Source organism: Pararge aegeria, chromosome 14 (assembly GCF_905163445.1).
Source record: "Pararge aegeria chromosome 14, ilParAegt1.1, whole genome shotgun sequence".
Classification (NCBI taxonomy): domain Eukaryota; kingdom Metazoa; phylum Arthropoda; class Insecta; order Lepidoptera; family Nymphalidae; genus Pararge; species Pararge aegeria.
In genome coordinates, this window is record NC_053193.1 from 16,534,842 (window position 1) to 16,555,150 (window position 20,309).

General features: G+C 33.5%; 1 protein-coding gene across 1 annotated transcript in view; it reads right to left on the reverse strand.

Annotated features, from left to right (window-relative positions):
• Positions 1-14,267, reverse strand: part of LOC120629318 — a 160,238-nt gene extending 145,971 nt beyond the window's left edge. The window contains exon 1 of the mRNA XM_039898226.1: positions 14,048-14,267. The gene's annotated coding sequence lies outside the window, so the exon portion shown is untranslated. The remainder of the gene's footprint in view (positions 1-14,047) is intronic.
• Positions 14,268-20,309: the final 6,042 nt, after the last annotated feature.

The window sequence follows — 20,309 nt, forward strand, 5'->3', positions numbered from 1 at the left end:
ACCATGTCAGAGGATAACTGAGTGCGACACAATTAAAATAAAAAAAACGATCACACTTTACTTTACGATAGTTATGTGTACCGTACTTAGGTACCGCTAGATCGTCAACTCCGCTCTCATCTCCCAAAAAATAGAAAAGTGATTGTAAAATTTTATGTTGGTAAAGAGCATCTGCTGAGTTAATTATCCATGGAATCTGCCTTCCGATCCGGTACAGTGATAAAATCTTCACAAACAGATAGGGTTCAGATCTTTTCTAGTTTAGTAGTTTCTCTGGTTTCAGTTTTTGGACGTTTTTTATAAAATTCCGTGATTTAAGAAATTATGCAATATAACGTTAAACGCTTACATGAAACAGACGGCAGACGGCTATTATTACCAATAGATCTATAGACCTCAATTATTACCAGGCAGCTTTGTACCGGAACTCGTATAAAGTTATTATATCTACGTATTACATGTTAGTAATAACAGTAACGATATATAACAAAATAGTACTTTTTATTAATACTTCATTGTCTTTTATTGTTTCCTGTCTGATTTTAATAGTTAATATTATACAATTTGTTTTAAGCAGCTTCTTATCTATACTTATAATAAAACTGTAACTGGAAGATTTCTGTACATTTAATATATTTTGAAAATTTTGATCGGGGGATGCTTTATAATCGATACTGAGTTCAAAACAGATTTTTATTTAATTTTTGTCTGTCTGTCTGTCTGTATGTCTGGGCATCACGTGAAAACTAGAAAACGGATTTAAATAAAATTTGGTAAAGTGGAAGCTGATATCCCGGGTCAACATATAAGATACTTTTTGTCCCGATAATCAGTAAGTTTCCTCCGGGAAATGGGGTGAAATTTTTATCAATTTTTCTTCATATCTCCGCTAAATGTGCACCGATTTTAATAATTCTTTTTTTGTTTTACAGTGTGTACTACCAAGCATGTATTGTCTTTTTTTAATGAAGATCTAATGAATATTTTCCGAGATCAAGGACATAATTCTTCACAGATAACAGCAAGTCGCGAGGCATATGGGACAACGATCGAATGCATGCGTACCATCCTACTAATATTATAAATGCGAAAGTTTGTGAGAATAGATGTATGGATGGCTGGATGTATGTATGGTTGAATGTTTGTTACGCTTTAACGCCACAACGAATGAACCGATTTGGCTAAAATTTGGCAGAGATACATACAATATAGTCTGGAAAAGCTCATAGGCTTCTTTTTATTCCGGGAAAGCAAACAGCGTCTACAGGATAGTATCGCTATTTTTTCCGCATTTGTCTTTCAAAATCCGCGCAACGGAGTTTTAGATTGACGTGGTTTTTCGGATAGGCATAATTGAAATATTATAAAGCTTTTAAATTTTGTTTGGTTGAACACGCTTATCTCAGAAAATGCTGTTTCGATTTTTTTTTTTGGATTGGTAGTAACAATGATTCTTTATAACATCACACGACCAATGGCTACAAGGTACTATAATTAATGAGAAATGTTGCATAAACTCCAAAAAATATCCTTTTTGAGAGATTCTGATGCGTGCGATGCGTGAACGGTAAACGTTACGCCCAACGACGGAAGTATGTAGTAAGTATATAGGAATTGTCAGAATTGTTGTTTCTTTAAAGTTCTATAAAACACTCCGCGACAAAATACGACTGCTTTTTTAAGTCGAATCATTCGCGGACAAAGTCGCGCGGGTACGCTAGTTATTAATGTAATTGCACGTAGTGACGCATTCAAAAGAATGAATGGAAAGTGTTTATACTTTTGGCAAAATTATTTGCACTGAATCCGAGAAATTTAATTTATAAATTGCAGTTCTTTCTAGCCTAAACCTCTATGATATGAACTTAAATGGTAGGGACGCCGATCTCCAGCGTCAAGAATCATTGAATTTTTTATGAGTTTACGGAGGAATATTATTTTAGTAACACATTCTTTAAAATTATGCATTGGTAGGTCCAAAATTACCTTAGGAATCATATTATTGAAAGCATATACTCAATCTTACAAATGACTTCTGTACCTTTCGCAGACGATATGCAGATGTCACTTCTTCTTCAGACTGAAACACAGCATTGCAACACAAACGCTGCTTGACTATTATGGCTGCAGTACTTCCGGAATGAGCTCTTACCATTGGGGGAATGTTAACTTAAGTGCCTTCTGTTAGAGTTGAATTTTGTTTGAATTTTAAATCCAAGAAGATAAAATCGCAGCCGAAAGCTAGAGTAATTCAATTGATTAAAACTTTTCTAGGTAAAACTGTTAGCGACGTTCAAATGTGCAAAAAATATGTCACTTAATATCTAACAGTTAAACCTGTTTTCCGGAAATATACAGTTTCGTGTATCATCAAATTGAATTAACCTTATAACCTACTAATTATAATACAAACAGACCGGTATTTTTTTTTTTACCCTTGATTGCAATTTCACCTAGTGGAAAGTCAATGCTGTCTAAGATGGTAGCGGGATAACCATTCTGGATTTAAGGCAGTTATATTCATCAGCTAAATCGTTGGGCGGAAGGTTTATCAAAAAAAAATAAAAAAAATTGTAGGACTAATAGAAGCGTTTTCGATACGTCAAGAATGTAGTGGCTATACCAACGGTTTGGAAGGCAGATTCTACCGAGAAGAAGCCGGTAAGAAACTCAGCAGTTGCGGTGATTTTGAACTTTCATGTATCAGTTGATATATTCCAATATACCTATCTGGGCCCGCTATTTCTACCGGCGTGCTGTTTATGGCATGCACTCATATGTGTTAAATGGCGATTTGGTTCGGTCAATGAAAACGGGAACCTCGTGTGGCATCGCGTCGCGATAACCGTTATCGATATTGAATTTAAAAATAATATATTTTGTCTAAAGATATGGTAGTAAGTAAGAGTTTGTTTACCAACGACGTGATGAGCGCTAAAGTTAAATATCTTTTAATAAACTTTTAACATTTAAAAATTACCATCACAACCATTTCAGTCGATTGGCGCAGTGGGCGGCGACCCTACCTTCTGGGTCAACAGCCATTGGTTCGATTCCCACAACGGGAAATGTTTTCAGTGTGTTTATATAATAGACATAAATACTCATAATATACAAATATCATCATACTTCACACACAAATACACAACATAAATACTTGTATAACAAATACATATATACTTATAATATACAGATAATATAAGTATTTATGTGTATTATATTCACACAAATATTCATTAGCTATCTTAGTACCCATACACAAGGGTTTAAGCCGTACTCGACTAGTACCAAGTCGGATTGAGCTCACATTGACTTCACACGTCCTTGAGAACATTATGGAGAACTTTTGGATATGTGTTTCTTCACCATTAAAGCAAGTTATATATAATTGCTTAAAACGCACTAATCTCTAAAAGGTTAGAGGTGCTTGCCAGAGATCGAACTCAGTTCCCTCGATAAGAAAGCCGAAACTTTTAATAATCTCCTAAAAAGTACCTTGAAAACTATTTAAGTCAAATAAGAATCATCAGCTAAGTAAGCTAGTTAAAATCCTAATCAATATCATAAAATATGTAGCAAATATTAGTTTACTGTAATCAAAGTTATTAATTTATCTAATTTACAAAATTACTGTATTATATCCTGGTTAGGATAAGATACCAAGCAGGGACTATTTGGGAATTCATAATTTTTGAATTACTCTCGTCTTTGGTGGGACGCTTCGGCCGTGGCTAGATACCACCCTACCGATAAATACGTGCCGCTAAGCGATTAAGTGTTCCAGTACGATGACGCGTAGAAACCGATTTGGTATATTACAGGATTAATATAACCGCTTTACCCCTAGCAGGTTAGCCCGTTACCATCTTAGACTGCATCATCACTTACCATCGGGTGAGATTGCAGTCATGAGCTAACTTGTAAGCTAGTATAATAAACTAAACTAAAATAGCTAGCACCTTCTTAGCACTTTAATTATATGGCACTTGCTAATGACAAATAGATTGCACAGTTCCTTTCTAATCAATTTCTAGTGTAAAGAAAGTTGTCCCGATCTGATATAGTGGGTAGGACAAGAAAGTTGTTAAACCAAGGGTTTTTATTGGAAATACTAATGTAATATTGATGTACGTCTACAAACATCGTTAAAACTTGCCACTCATGAGTCTTGGTACAGAATTATAGATAGAACTATCAAAGTTAATATCTTTTATCAGCTGTAAAAGTTGAAATCTATAGAAAGGAATAAAATAACAATAATTAGGATAACAATTCACTGTAGCACAAAAATCACAATAATAATAATATTGGTCGAAGTCTTCAGTTAAACTAAAAACACCAATATCGTCACTTAGGTCAGCAAATATCATTCAATTATTCAATAGAAATGTAACATAATACGTTTATTTCGCATAAAGTTACCTTCCTTTCGAGTACTTTACAAAAAGTAATGATACCCCATTCAAAACATATTTTTTGTAAAAATTTAAAGCCAAGATCCATATGAATAACATAATGGTGATAAAATATATATATATATATAGACGCGCTAGTACTTTTGACAAATGCCTAGCCTATTTTGTGGCGCGAGCGAGTCTTACTTCGCTGCTAAGAACAGAAATGAAATAAATTATAAAACTTCTTTAAAAGATTTGTGCCAATTCTTATAAATCGAGATGTTTGTTTAGAAAAAGCTAGGAATAAAAATTAGGTTAAGGCTAATTTCAAAGTAAAAGCCAGCAATCTAAGCATTTGTGCATGGAATAACTTATGACCATCTAAATGTCCTGCCACTTGAGATTACTCATATAAATAGCAACGCGTTCAGCAAATTAAGAAATAAAACTGAAATCAAAGTTCGTAAAACCGGTTAAATTCAATCTATTGTACGAAATTAAATAAGAACCGGTTTCTCTGTTTAACCGCTTAGATATATAAAACCGAAACCTTAACCGAAATGATTCCGATACCGGGTCTAATGACCGAAACCTGCTTTAATTTTTTTTCGGTTTCCGAGCCCTGGTTTACAGTAGTTCCATAGAGGACGCTGCTGTCCGTTCACTTTTATGTTTCCTTAGTCACTTCCCCGAAGAGAGAGAGAAAACCGAGCGAAGAGAAGGGGAAGTGACAACTGTAGTCTAACCTCTACTTCTGCCGTCACTTCTAGGCTCGTTAAAGATACTTAACACTAATTAAAAGCTTGTCTATATACATTATTTTTTTTCACGAGAGTTTAGAAAAAAATAATTGTAGAGAGTCTGGACGCAGCGTTACATGATCGAGCAAAGAACATTGCCTGACTAGATCAAGTTTCTTTTTAACAAGTAATCGTTATTTTATGCATACGATACACAATAGCTAACGAACCAGTTTATCTATTTAACTATTCAGTTATACTTTACGTGATGTATTGAATTAGTTTTGTGAGCGAAATAGCTACGTTTTTCGTAAATTAAATTCTGTTTCCTATTGTGGTGGAAAAAAGTTATTTCCGATGTATTTTTTTAATATATACTTAACTCAAATCATTATATACAATGTGAAGTAGGTGGTTTATATATGTATAGTAGGTATTTAAGTAGTGTGTAGTATGGATACGGCATATCATAAGAAAATTTAAGGTTCTTTCTCATATTATCGATTTTTTTAATATTATGCAATACTACATACAACCTGTGCCTTAATCGGTTTTTTGCGTTTTTCATACGCATAGATCTGTATGTTACACAGAGTTTAAAAATTATATCGTTTATAGGATATTACAAAGATGATTTAAACAATACTTTTTACCGTACTTAAATATCTTTGCCTTATATCTCAAATAATTGATTTGAGCCGTGTGAATTTTAATATTACTACTAGCCCCAAAGTAAGCGAAGCTTGTGTTATGGGTACAACGATGACTGATGAATATTTTCATGAATAATATACATAAAATACTTATAATATACAGATAAACACCCAGACACTGAAAAACATTCTAGTAATAATATTACGAGTATAGAACAAAATTATCACACTTTTATAATTTTACTACTCCAGCGAGCATTTCCTTTGGCGTCTCCCATGTTCTTTCTTTTTCATAAAACCAAGACCGACGCCGAAATGTCACTAACACGTATATACGTTTTCGGGACAAAACCAATATTATCAGAATGAATCCATATTAATAATGATTAGTATATGTACTAATCATATTTTTTAACCATAAGTAGGTATGCCTACTTATGGTTAAATATGCCGGCGATTACCTTACATATCGAACGCCAGTGTATGGATCGTGGGCAACGAATCTATATTTATCAAACATCTGAGATATTATTGGTGATATTGGCTCAAATTCCACGGTGTGTTGACATCGATAATATAATAATGTAGTTGACATTTGACTATAATATGATTCCTAAGGTAATTTTGGACCTACCAATGCATAAGTTTAAAGAATGTGTTAAAACACATTTATTACAGCGAGGTTATTATACAATTGATGAGTTTCTTAATGACAAGGTTGCTTGGAAGCATCCGGCTCCGCTTTCATCTCTCACAAGATAGAAAAATGAATGTTAAAATATAAAATGTAAATTTTTGATGTTGGAAAAGACCAACTGCTGAGTTTCTTGCCGGCTTCTTCTCGGTAGAATCTGCCTTCCGAACCGGTGGTAGAGTCACTACACACGGACAGACTTGACGTTTCAAAAGTGCTTGTATTAGGCCTACTTGAAATAAATGAATTTTGAATTTTTTGAATTTTGACTTGGTGTCGGGCTGTGCTCGGTTGAACGTGATCGTGCATTGGCATGGTATGTGAAAGGTGATACTGTAGGGCTTAGCGATGTACTTGTTCATTGATTACTATGCGTTAAGTCAAAGTATTTTTATTCAAGTAGGCCCATAGATGGCACTTATGAAATATGCGTAAATTACTTGAGAAATCTGTTCGAGGTAGTGAGATGATGGCGATAACCATATTCGTTAGCCATATTCCAAACCCGTCCTGGTCTAAGAAGAAGCCTACAAGAAACTTAGGCGGGTGTGTGTGTCTTTTATGTTATCACCATCTCACATCGTACACACAACACACACACAATTTAAAATTATCAGAAGAGCCTTGTAACCAGGTTGGTTACAGCAATAATTCACACCCAAGCTTTTTTATCGGTTACGTAGTATTTTATACTATAATTGGACTTTTCTATAAGCTTACATTTAAAACAAACTTTGAACTTTTTAAAAGACATTTCCAAGATGCCAATGGTTTCTAAACGAACCATTTACGATATTATTTGGTTTTCAAACGAATTATTAACTTTATGTAACCTAGTACAGTATACAAGTGATAGTAGCCCAGTGGGTAGGACTTCGACTTTACTTGTACGCACCTGTAACTTTTCCAAGTTATGTACGCTTCAAGCAATTTAAAATATCACTTACTTCAACAGTGAAGGAAAACATCGTGAGGAACCTCCATGCCTGAGAGTTCTCCATAATGTTCTCAAAGGTGTGTGGAACCCACCAATCCGCACTGGGCCAGCGTGTTGGACTTAACCTCTTATCTTTGAAGTACCGGATTTAACGGCACCGGTTTTCGGGATCTTTGTGCCAAATTTAGTTAAAAACAGAGGCATGAGAGACTCGAACATCCTTACTAATATTATGAATGTGAAAGTCTGTATGTTTGTTTGCTTGCTTAACGCCCTTACTAAGTAACTTGATTTTTGGCATAAAGTTAGTTCAAAGAAGTAGGAGTATCATAGGCTACTTTTTATACTCGGAAAACAAATGGTTCTCACGGGGTTTGGGAAAAACCATTTCGCATAAATGTAAATTACTACACATTTCACAATAATGCACTATGCAATGAAGGTTTATATTATTGTTATTATTTATTCTCTTTCATTTATTGTTTTTTTTTTTAATTTTTAACTATGCTTTATTATATAAAAAAAAAAACAAAGCTATTCATAATTTATAATAATAATAAAAAAAAAAATACTATTTATTTGTATTATATACCTACATTATTCTTATTTTAAGTGTTATATAAGATTAAATAATTGCAATCTGACGATCAACAATAAATTTAACATAATCTTAAATATTACTATATGATTGACATTTTAATTTAATTTAATAATTCTATTTTGTGTTTTGTGCGTGTAATCTTTTAGTGTAACCATGAATAAAGAAAAGTAAATAATTATATTTGCAACCCTGTCAGGTCTCATGTACCTACATAATAGCAAACTATATGAAATAAATAAATACATTTATAATATTAGAATGGATAATAAGAAACGAAAGTTATATTTCATTTTAATATTAGCTATTTATCTGAAATAACACCTCATAAATATACCTAGACATCTCACACCACTGTAAAAGTAGGTAGGTATTTCCATTAGCATTTAGTTTTAACTTTCGCAAATTCCACTTTTATTGATCCAGTTCCGGTCAATTCGTCAAATAATTTAAAACAAAGTTTTCGAAGCTTTCTTCATAAAAAGCAAAACCATCATACCAAAAGCATATCTTGTGTTTTTATTTATTTATGCTCCAGAAAAAGAAAAAAAAATATAGGTTACTTTTTTAGGGAAACAAACGGTGATTTAAAAAACCGTAATAAACACGGACAAACTTATTGACAATTCAATAATGTCGATCAGAGTGTCTCTAGAACTTATATACCTACTTACTTGTTGAGCTAAACATTTTAGATTCTCGGACACTCGTATTGTTTTGTTTTATTAATTTGTACATTTTATTTGTACACCACAAAAAGAAAAAAATATGGTCACAACAAGAGGAAACTTTAAAAGTAGGATGCAAAAGGCGCCTTATCGTCAAAAGTAAAAAGCCAAATATTTCTTAATTCAAATAGGCACATAGATGGCACTTTTGTTGCGTACATTACATGTAAAATATGACATAGAAGTGAGTTGATGGCGATAGCAAAATTCGTCAACTTAAAACGAAAGCTACGAGGGTTCCAAACGCTCGCTGGTCTAAGAAGAAGCCCACAACAAACTTAGCCGGTTGTTATTTTTTTTTTGTTATCACCATCTCACATTGTCGTTAAAACTTTTAAAGAAGCAACATGGTTAATGCAATAATTTACACCCAAGCATTTTTATCGTTGATGTAGTCCTTGATACTTTAACGCTTTGTAGTAAGTATATCTACAGGCAGGCAGGCGACCTAAGGATTAGGAAAAACAAGAGAAACCGATTGGTTACATAATATAGCGTTATTTTGATTTTTTTCCTTTTTAATTTGGTTATTGGTGACAGCCCAGTGGGCAGGAGCTCTACTCCACTTTCGGGGTGCCGAGTTAGAATTCCAGAAAGAACCTCTAACTACTCTTACTCGAAAACATCTTGAAGAAACTTGCATGCCTCAAAATGAACTATTTTTTTTCTCTCATCAAGATGAGAGAAAAAAAATAGTTCATTTGTAAAATGTTGACGTTTGAAATGAGAAAAGGCGAGAAGCCGATTTCTTTCTTGTCGGTAGGATCTGTCTTCCAGTTTGTAAGAATCATTCAAAAAAACATCGATTAAAATGATACTATCTGGGTAAAACTGATCGCGAAAGGATGTTTCTGATGTAGCCATGTTTAATATGAAAAAGGCGTCGTAAAGCGAGTTCTTTGGATATTGACCACAAAGAGATGAAAACTGGTATCTTGCAGTACAGTTAGATGGTAAAGTGTATCTTTATTGTTTTCTTTTTTTTATTGGTTGTATTGGTTTATTTAAAAAAAACTCAATAGTCCAAAATAATATTGCTGTAGGTACAGTAACGGACTAAAATAAAATAAAAAAAACGTTGCATCGTTCGTAATGCATCGTTGCTAAAGTCGGCCGCATAATATTTTCTAACGTCTATCTATTGGTCATATCAAACAATAATGAACGTTTTACGTTTTGACGTTTAGCGCAGTACCTCTGGTACTAAACTCGTTGGTAGGTCAAATAATAAGTAATTTAGACTATATAATTTCAGGCCATTGAACTAATTCGATTTGATAACGACCTGTAACGAACGATTTGTTTATTATGTTCGCCTAGACCATTGCATGGATCTTGATAAAGTTTTACACTTATATTGCTCGCATCGTTCCATCCATCTAACCATCCTTGCTTTGGGGCTAAGTGTGTTTTTAAAAAAAAATCCTATATAAGTCACCTGACTACTTTAACCCGCATCCAGTGATGTATGTAAAATATTTAAAAAAAAAATTTGGCGAAGCGCTTATCGCTCTATTATAATACAATAGTATCGTATTTTTATGAATTTTCGGTATTGTATACAATGAAAGTCTATTAATTCATTGATTCTTGAATAAAGATTATTTTTAATTTGAAAAATTTAATGCATTTATTAAATTTAACGTCGTTTTGGCTTCGGCACTGCGGACGGACTTTGCGAATCAAAAACAAAAAAGTCTTTAATTTTTTACGTGGGGTTTTTAGCGCAGGTGAATCCGCAGTGTAAAACAAGATGAAAAATAAATTCGTCTCTGACTACAATATCACGGTTCATAATTGCTTCCATCGAGCGACGAAGCGGCAAATCCAATTTAATTGTAAAAGAAATATTTTAATGTAAATTGCGTATTCCCATTACATTGCAGACGGTTTAGTTATCAAAGAGTTCTATTAAAACAGTTAAACTTTTTACCTTTTAATTTGCAATTTTTTTCTTTTTTCTATTATTTTTTTTTTAAGCGCATTGGACTGTGGAAACGATTTCACCGTAGCAAGATCTTGGTAATAGTTGCATACAGTTTACGAGACGTAACTAATTAATTTTTTTTTAATATGTGGTAACAAGCAAAACATCATCTGTGTTAATAATTTAAGGTCGAATGGTGTCACGAATAATAGCATCGCAAGAGAAAAAAACTTAGGTTATATATAGTATTAAAACAATCATATCATAATTCTTTAGCATTCACGAGCACCCGTAAATGAATTACCAAGATATTATACGGTTAGTTCAGGTTGAGATTAATAATAAGAAAAAATCCACGCCAAATACTAAATAACTTATTGTAAGAAAATAAGCTAATCGTTAAAGAAAACATGTAAAAATATTTTTACTTATTGAAATACATACACTTTTTTCTACGTTTTACATAATATATTATTTTAAAAAAATCTTTTCCCTTTTTGACTGATTTACTACAGTTGCGGTCTCCAGACCCCAGGTTAGATAGAAATAAGATAGTATATATTTGATACTTTTAGTGAGTATCGATAAAAATCTTTAAGAATAATAGCAGTACAACAATATTCTGATATGAGATTTTACGCGAACAATAATTTATCGACGTTCGTCAAATTTTCATCCGTAATTCCAAGTCACATGCCAAGTCGCATGCTGTACACCGTTTGCATACGCAAGACTCGATGCTTTTGTTGACTTATTTTTATTCACATTATCGATACAAATCGCCTGCAAAAGTATAAGAAATAATATATCTCATCAATAATTTCAAAGTTTATATAAAACTTAAGCTTACAGAAGAATCCTATTATAATGTTAAGGATTACTTAAACGATAAAAAAGCTTGGGTGTGAATTTCTATAACTTAATAGCTTAATATTAATTTACCGTGTGATGGTGATAACAAAACAAAAATATCCGGCTGAGTTTGTCGTGGGCTCTTCTTGGACCAGAGCGCGTTTGGAACCCTCGTAGCTTTAGGTTTAAGTTGACGAACGAAGTTATCACCATCCTCTTACAATTATGTAAACATATATGTGTGAACGCTTCATAAGTGCCTGTGATAGGCCTACATTCTGAATTTGAAAATTTGAATTTGTTGGCTTATTTTTATTCACATTATCGATACAAATCGCCTCCAAAAGTGTCAAACCCCAAAACCATACAACAATTTTGATACAAATAATGTATCAATATATCACCCCCACACTGTTGCGGTAGTGGCTTTGGCTAATTAATTCCACCCTTAAAAGTAATTAATTGGTAGAGGTCGCATACCTCAGAAGGATTATAACATGTACTTAATTCGGAAACCGCGCAAATGCGGCCACAGACTATCAAGTTACGTCTAGGTTTACACGTTAGTTTATACCTATTGAAGTCCTTTGTTTTAAACTAGCGGACGCCCGTGACTTTTTCTGCCTAGAGCTGTTCCTGGTTTTCCTTGAAACTAAAACATTTTCAAGGTCTACTATCATACGAAATGTTTCCCAGCAGGTAGGAGATAAAAATTATATCCCCCGATTATATCGCTGACAAGGGATAAAATTCAAGGTTGCCCTGGCAGAAATCAAGCGACAAGGCCGCATTTGTAATCTATTTCTTTCTTTATGTTTCTGTTTTTATTATATTTTGTATATTTTAATGTTATGGTACAAATAAAGAGTTTAATAATAATAAAGCTGTGGGAGAAGTTACGTTTTTATCCTTTTCCCGGGGGGATATAATGGTCTCATGGTTTAATTTTCTTAAAAAAAAAAAAAAACTGGCGCAGGTGTTTTATTAATTTTCATTAGTTAGACCAATGCCAACTTTATCGCTTTAAGTAAAAAAGCAGAACTTCCATAGAAACTTTTAACCGTGTAAATTTGAGACTTTTTTTTTGGATCACCACTGCATCTAATTAATACAGATGATACACAGTTTTCTATAATATTAAGCCTTTTTGACGGCCGATTGGCGCAGTGGGCAGTGACCCTGCTTTCTGAGTCAAGGGGCGTGTGTTCGATTCACACAACTGAAAAATGTTTGTGTGCTGAACAGGAATGTTTTTCAGTGTCTGGCTGTTTATATGTATTTTATTAGAATTTATGTATATTCATAAGAAAAATATTCATCAGTCATCTTAGCACCCATAACACAGGCTACGCTTACTTTGGGCTAGGTGGCGGTGTGTATATTGTCGTAGTATATTTATTAATTTATATTTTTAAATTTTGAGGGCGAGAGAAAGTTTGGCACGTTGGTGGATAGTTGTTATACCTATTTCTACCATTAATATTTTTATGGGGTAAGAGGTGTCGTATGTTTTAGGCATTTAAGCAATATGTGTAAAGATTTATATATTCATAAATTGTTCAGTGTTCGAGCAGTAAGTAATAAATTAAAAAACAAACAGAAAAAATATTTTGATTAGAATGACGTGTTCTACTTAGTTGTGGGAAAGGGGAAGTATGTCGATCGCTCAGTTTAAGCGCCGCTGACCGAAGTCTGTTAGTTGAAAGGATCGAGCTTGTTCTTTACTTTTTATCATCATTCTAGTACACACATTTATATCAGTATTTATGTAGTTATTATGTAAATATAGTATGCATGTTCATTTATTTTATTTTGTTTTAGTAACATACTTTATGCACGATCCACTTTCCACCTTTTTATCGGCTTCGCATGCTCAGGTTGCCTTTCAATGATCACTTTTAGTGATAAGGCCGCCTTTGCATCCTAGCACTAAGTACTATTACTGTTTTTCTTGTTTTTCCTATTATGTTGTGTTGCAATAAAGTTTTTCTATTCTATTCTATTCTGCCCAGGAGGAAACGCTTTTTATCACTAATCGACTTAATAGATTTTTAGTATACGACCATAATTGTCCCTGGAATCGAAACCCGAAATATTAGATAAATATTAGATCTACTGGATCTAAACCTGTATGGATTAGATCCAGCAGATCTCCGTAAAGATACCTCTCTCATACCTATTAGATGGGGATCCGTACCCAGCTAAGGAATAATTATGATAATTTAAAATGCAGATAAACAAAGTCCTTAAATCTGGTAGGTGCTTATGATTGGCTGCTATACCGTCTGAAAATTTAGTTCCAACCCTATTTGAAGTTAGAACTTTAACATATGCTTTAAATTTACGATCCAATAAAAAGCAGTAGGTTGGTACATAAAGTACTGTAGCATTGATTGCTTAGTTACTTAACAATAAATCACACAACAAATAAATAAAACATATAAAAACAATAAATTACGTAAACTCAATTCGATGCTCGTAAACCCGCAACAAGAAAGTAGTTTAATTAATATGCATTCACCTCCAATCCGCTCGCATTCCTTTTCGATTTGCACCTTACAATTAACGGAACACCATTTCACTTAAAACATCGATATATTTTGTAACAAGTGGTATAAATAAAGAATTTCACTTCACTAATCACACCGAATTGATAATTCCTAATTCAAAAGTTCTAATAAAACTTTTTTTATGATTGATTTTTAATTAAATTATTTTTTTTACACTAAGAGTTTTCAAATTTCGAAGGTAATATATATTTTCTATTGTAATATTTTGTGTTATTTTAAAATTGGAATTATTTCGATCGTTTGTTTTTGTTTTCGCGGGAAGATTGAAAAATGGCGTATAAGCGCGCGTTCGGAGAGAAACTGTTTATAGAACTGAATGATCGATTCTCATTTCTCAGCGAACGCGCACACGCATGGACAGTTTAAAGATGCCTACAAACTGTTTGTGCCGTCGATTAATGATATCGATTACTATAACGCAACTTAATGAGCAAACAAATAAAGCCATATCTATTTTAAAGTGAAAAACCAATAAGTCAAATAGGCTAAACCATTATTTGTAGGTATAAATATTGCAAGGATGTTTGTGAATCTTAAATATGAAACAAATCGTTGAAGGCAAATTTGTCTTGCGTGAAATAATCATTAAAGATCTAAAAGCTGTTAGTTCTGAACTATAAAACTTTGTAATTTAATATATGGATTTTGCATAAAATATTTAAACTTCTATTAATTTAAAGCCAAGTCGGGATTTTTAACTTGAGACCTTTAGGGCTAAGATGCGTGCTACCAGATAATTATTTCTATTCATTTTTTCTTCTTATCGATAAAATGGCTACTACATTTTACTAGCGCGCAAGTTACCATTACTGTCCATCCATGGTCTAATATTCTAACTACTAGATCAATGGCCAATGACGTGTCCAATTATCCAGGTCTCCTGTCTCATCGATCGATCATACGCAATGCTTAAGAACTAACTTGACATACTGTTGTTAGTTCGATGACACCCTATTAACCCCGGACGCAAAAACGACGGGGTGTTATAAGTTTGACGTGTCCGTGTGTGTGTTTATCTGTAGAATCATATTTCCCGAACGAATGAACCGTTTCTTATTTAGATTTTTTGTTTGCAAGGTGACTTATTCGGGTGTGTCCTTAGTTATGTTCGATGAAAATCGACCCAATATGGCCGGTGCCACAAAATGGCGGATTGCATTTCTTTAATAACATTTCTCTGACTATTTGTGACTTTATGCCCCTAATCCGAACGCTTACATAATTTAAGGTTTTTATGAAAGCTGTGCCTGCATGTATTTGGTAAATCTCATATCTGCATATAATATCATAAATTCAATGTAAATAGGTAACATTATAGAACCACAAAGAAAATCCTGGAACATGAGCAAGCTAGATAAAACCTAATCCTCCTTTACTCCGCCTAAATATCTATTCCTGATAATCCAGGATCCGAACACATGATCTGCTAGAAAGGACGCAGGTCTCCTGAGTACTAGGCTGTCATGACTAAATAGGGTGCTAATTCGACGCCGTTCAGTGATCATAGAATTTCCTCAAAGTTACTCAACTGTGGCTAAACACCTTCCACTCTTCCGTAACTTTGTTGTTCACTTGTTTACGAAATAGTTTACAACTCAATGTCAAATAGTTTAGCGGCATGTTAAAATATATTTCGACAGTAAACATTTTGCCTCTGAAAACTATTAATCACTTGAAGTGACACTAATTTATTTCTATTTTAATTTAAGTGATTTTCTTACACTTGGAGAAATATTCAAATGTTTATTTTTAGAAACCTATAAAAATTTCAGAACCGGCAGGCTTTGAATCCACATCTGTACTTCAGGTTATCATCGCCTGAGCGGTTTGCCAATTTAGAACTTACGGACTCATAAATAAAGATCCAAATTTCAGTATCGGCGAACGGCTATTACTTACGCCTGAAACTCATAAAATATCCATCTAGTCCAAATGTGAGATGTCAGTTTGACTGAGCAGTTTTTTTCCAACTTTTCCTTGTAAGGATAGCATTAATATATTCAATATTAACTACATTAAAGATTTTAAACTATGATTTTCGTGGTTAATCAACATTTCTTAAATATATTTCAACGGGTACACACCACGATAATATTTTTGGTTTTGTTGATATTTCGACCCAGTTGCATGGATCGTGGTCACGACGGGACTGCGTAGGTACGAGATGTCAAGTTGGATGTCACGGGTGGAATCTGACTTTTTTTTTATTCGTGTTTATTTCACGAACTGTTCGACATACTACACTGACGTCACTTTTTAATCGACAAGCTGTACGATGCTTTGTCGAAATAAAATAAAATAAATAAAAAATAAATATATACCACGACAATACACACATCGACATTTAGCCCCAAAGCTAGCGTAACTTGTGTTATGGGTACTAATGTAATACACATCAATACTTATAATAATTATACAGATATACACTGGGTGTTTATCTGTATATTATAAATCTGTGTATTATACACTGAAAAACATTCATGTTCATCACACAAACAAATCCAAAAATATTATCGTGGTATGTACCCATTGAACTATATTTAAGAAATATTGACTACATTGTTTATTAACGCTAAGCGCTAGCGTAATTTGTCCGACCCCCCTCCTTAGAAAGTGACCCCCCCATGTAAAAGCCTGAGAGAAGCATATTTCAGATCCGACCAGTTCTGAAATTTTTATACCTATTTTAAATAAATATTAGACAATCTGTATGTATATGTGTAATTTATATAGGTTAAAATTTTCATTGGTTGGTTTTACTCTGTTTGTATGTAATATTCAAATATCGTAAAGTCACGCTCTTTTAAGCAAATAAGAGCTCCTAATAAGGGCTTAGTATGCAAAACCAGTAATTATCTAATAGTTTTAGCCAATGCGAAAACGTTGTAGTAGGTACTTACATAACAGATTTAGTACGAGGTTCTTATTATTTTCTAACTTGTTTTATTAAAATTAGAGAACTGTATTTCCTTAAGATAAAAGAAATAGAGATTTTTGTATTTCAAGTAGTTTTTAATTTTTTTTTGTAGTAATGCAGGGATTTTTTTTTAATTATTTAGAATTATTTTTATAAGAAAATAGGGACTTTATTTGCTAAGAATGAACAGATTTCCCTGATTATAGCAGATTAAAAAATTTTTGTCCCGAATCGACCGGGGAATCGAAATCAGAACCATTTTTGAAAATGCTTATCACAACACCGCAGAATCAGCTAGGTAAATAATAAGAGAGGGATATTGAGTTGCACCCACCACGCGGTTTAATTGCAGACTAGAGGTTTATAAATACGAGAAAATGGTAGAAAATCTGTGAAATAATATGTATATTTAACATACGTCCACGTACAACTTGTAATTAGTTTCCCATTAAAACTTTCATCCGTTATTCAATACAATATATCCCGACCCACCACTCTATTATTTCGTTAGGTTCCTATTCGATATATTTTTTTAATTATTTAGATTTATTTTTATAAGAAAATAGGGACTTTATTTGCTAAGAATGAACAGATATCCCTGATTATAGCAGATTAAAAAATTTTTGTCCCGAATCGACCGGGGAATCGAAATCAGAACCATTTTTGAAAATGCTTATCACAACACCGCAGAATCAGCTAGGTAAATAATAAGAGAGGGATATTGAGCTTGCACCCACCACGCGGTTTAATTGCAGACTAGAGGTTTATAAATACGAGAAAATGGTAGAAAACCTGTGAAATAATATGTATATTTAACATACGTCCACGTACAACTCGTAATTAGTTTCCCATTAAAACTTTCATCCGTTATTCAATACAATATATCCCGACCCACCACTCTATTATTTCGTTGGGTTCCTATGGCTCGTACAATATTTTTTTGAGTCGTCGGAATCGAAACCATGCCTTGTAGTGGGCCGGTAATGGGCTGATATGATGATTAAGATGATGAGACTTCACATGCCTTAGAAGCATTGTGGACTTAATGGCATCTTCCTGCATGCCATTTCGCCACGATTTTTTCCTTTACCTGCTTAAATTGAACATAACTTGAAGAAAGTGATGGGATTGAACTCAGTCTCCCTGAAAGTAAAGCTGAAGTCCTAACCACTAGGCTACCACTGCTTCATTATTAGTATTATCATCATCATTCCAACCAATGGGCATCTACTGCTGGACTTATATAGGGAGTTTCGAATATCACGGTCTTCTGCCGCTTGGGTCCAGCGGCTCCTTGCGACTCGCTTGATGTCATCCGTCCACCTCGTCGAGGATCTACCAAAGCTACGTTTACCGGTGTGGTGCCATTCCAGCACCTTGCTATCCATACATTTATCGGTATACCATATCCCAAACATAGCTCTATCCATCGCCCGCTGAGTGACCCTGTGCCTTCTTATGTGGCCCATAGCGACAACGTATCGATAAAGTAAATTTTGTATCATTTATATATAAATATGTTTAATATTAAAAAAAAAATCAACAATGTTAAATTATATAATATTTCCTATTATGGTATTTCCAATATTTAATAAATTAATCTCTAATACCTTAGTTTTCATTTCGGTTGGCAGATACAATTACGTTATGTTTTGGGTGTTATTCGATGGCAACCTTCCACGGTGGCTAGCTAAATTGATGTCATCTGATATACAGAATAGCCCTGCAGGTAGCATTACAGCTAAAGGCTAACTTGTATTAAGTAGTGCAATAAAATAAAATAACATATGTATATACATATCTACAACATTTTACTGATTTACGAAATAATATTGAAGGATGTCTTAGTATATTTCATAAGGAATCATCCTGCAAAGATATTAAATCAAAAGAAGCATATTTATTTTCCATACAAACGAATTCAAATCTTTCTAAATGTTTACTTATGACAACCCTATTTAAGATAAAAGGCTGACACGCGCATAGTGCCTACGCTACGCGACGCGTAACTAATTAAGTGACAGGAGTCACATGATTTTAAATTTGCATGTCTTAGTAGAAGTACATAATGTACTTCTCAAGCCTGTAAATTATTATTTACGTTTTTATTTACACGTATAGTTTAATAACAAACCATATAGATATATATTTTTATAACAAACCCAGTCGCAGCTTTTACCGTTTTTCGATAAGAATTCCTATTTGCCTTGACAAACGTTAGCTCATGCATTAATACAACAGCGTCACCCTGATACGCACGACTCTCGTATCAGATTAAACATGTAACATAACTGAGTTTACTGTTTCCTTACATTACCTAGTCTTATAAGAATAGGTGCCCGTGTTTGCGCTCAAGTTTATCTTAGTATTTAGTCGTACCGTTATTAAAACATAATTTTTGGAATTTCTCGGCTTTAAATTATTTTTTTCCTGTCTCCAGTATGCTATCTATCTCTTTCTCAGTGGCGTGCAAAGAAGGTATGCAGAGGGTATGGGATGGTATAAAAAGAAGAAAATCTCCAGTACGAGTTATAAAAAACTTAAGGATAGGCATTGTAAGAGTTATAAAAAGCCTAACCTTGTACCAAGTATTTGTACGTCTTACTGGAGATTTTCTTCATTTTATATAATCTGCATAGCCTGTGCATACCCTTTATGCACGCCACTGCAGTCTTCCTCTGTCCTAAATATTCAGGACAGGACAGGACAGGATTCAGCGGTCCCATAGGTATCATAAACTACAGAAAAAATGTTGTTATAAATCCTGTAGGGACCTGTCCCGGGAAAAAGTATCCTGTCCTCCGGTATTTTATCTGTCTTTGTGCCGAACTAGTATCGATGGAATACTAATGTCACGTAGTATGTAATGATTGGATCTCGAAGGCTTGTGCTACCTACCCAAACTTGCCAGTTATTTTGTACGTAACTATAATATTAAGATTGAAAGTAGCGATTTTTATCATTTACTTTATTTTTCCTTGGCTGGATAACTACAATGTCATGTAGAAAGTTTGTCTTGGTTTTCATGAGTCAAAATATATTACGACGGACTTAAAAGATACCAATTTTGCGACATTTCTACAGGCGTTTTATAACCTGACTTTCAACTTCCCACTGGGTATAAACCTGGTCACTCCGTTCAAGATGATCTACTGCGGGTTATCGGCGTTAACGATTATTATCTTAACATATTAGTGATAATAACCGAAATTATGTTTATTTCCAACAACAACAACAACAATACAGTTTTTCTAAGAATATTAAGTACTAGCTATCCCTGCGAATTTCATTTCGCC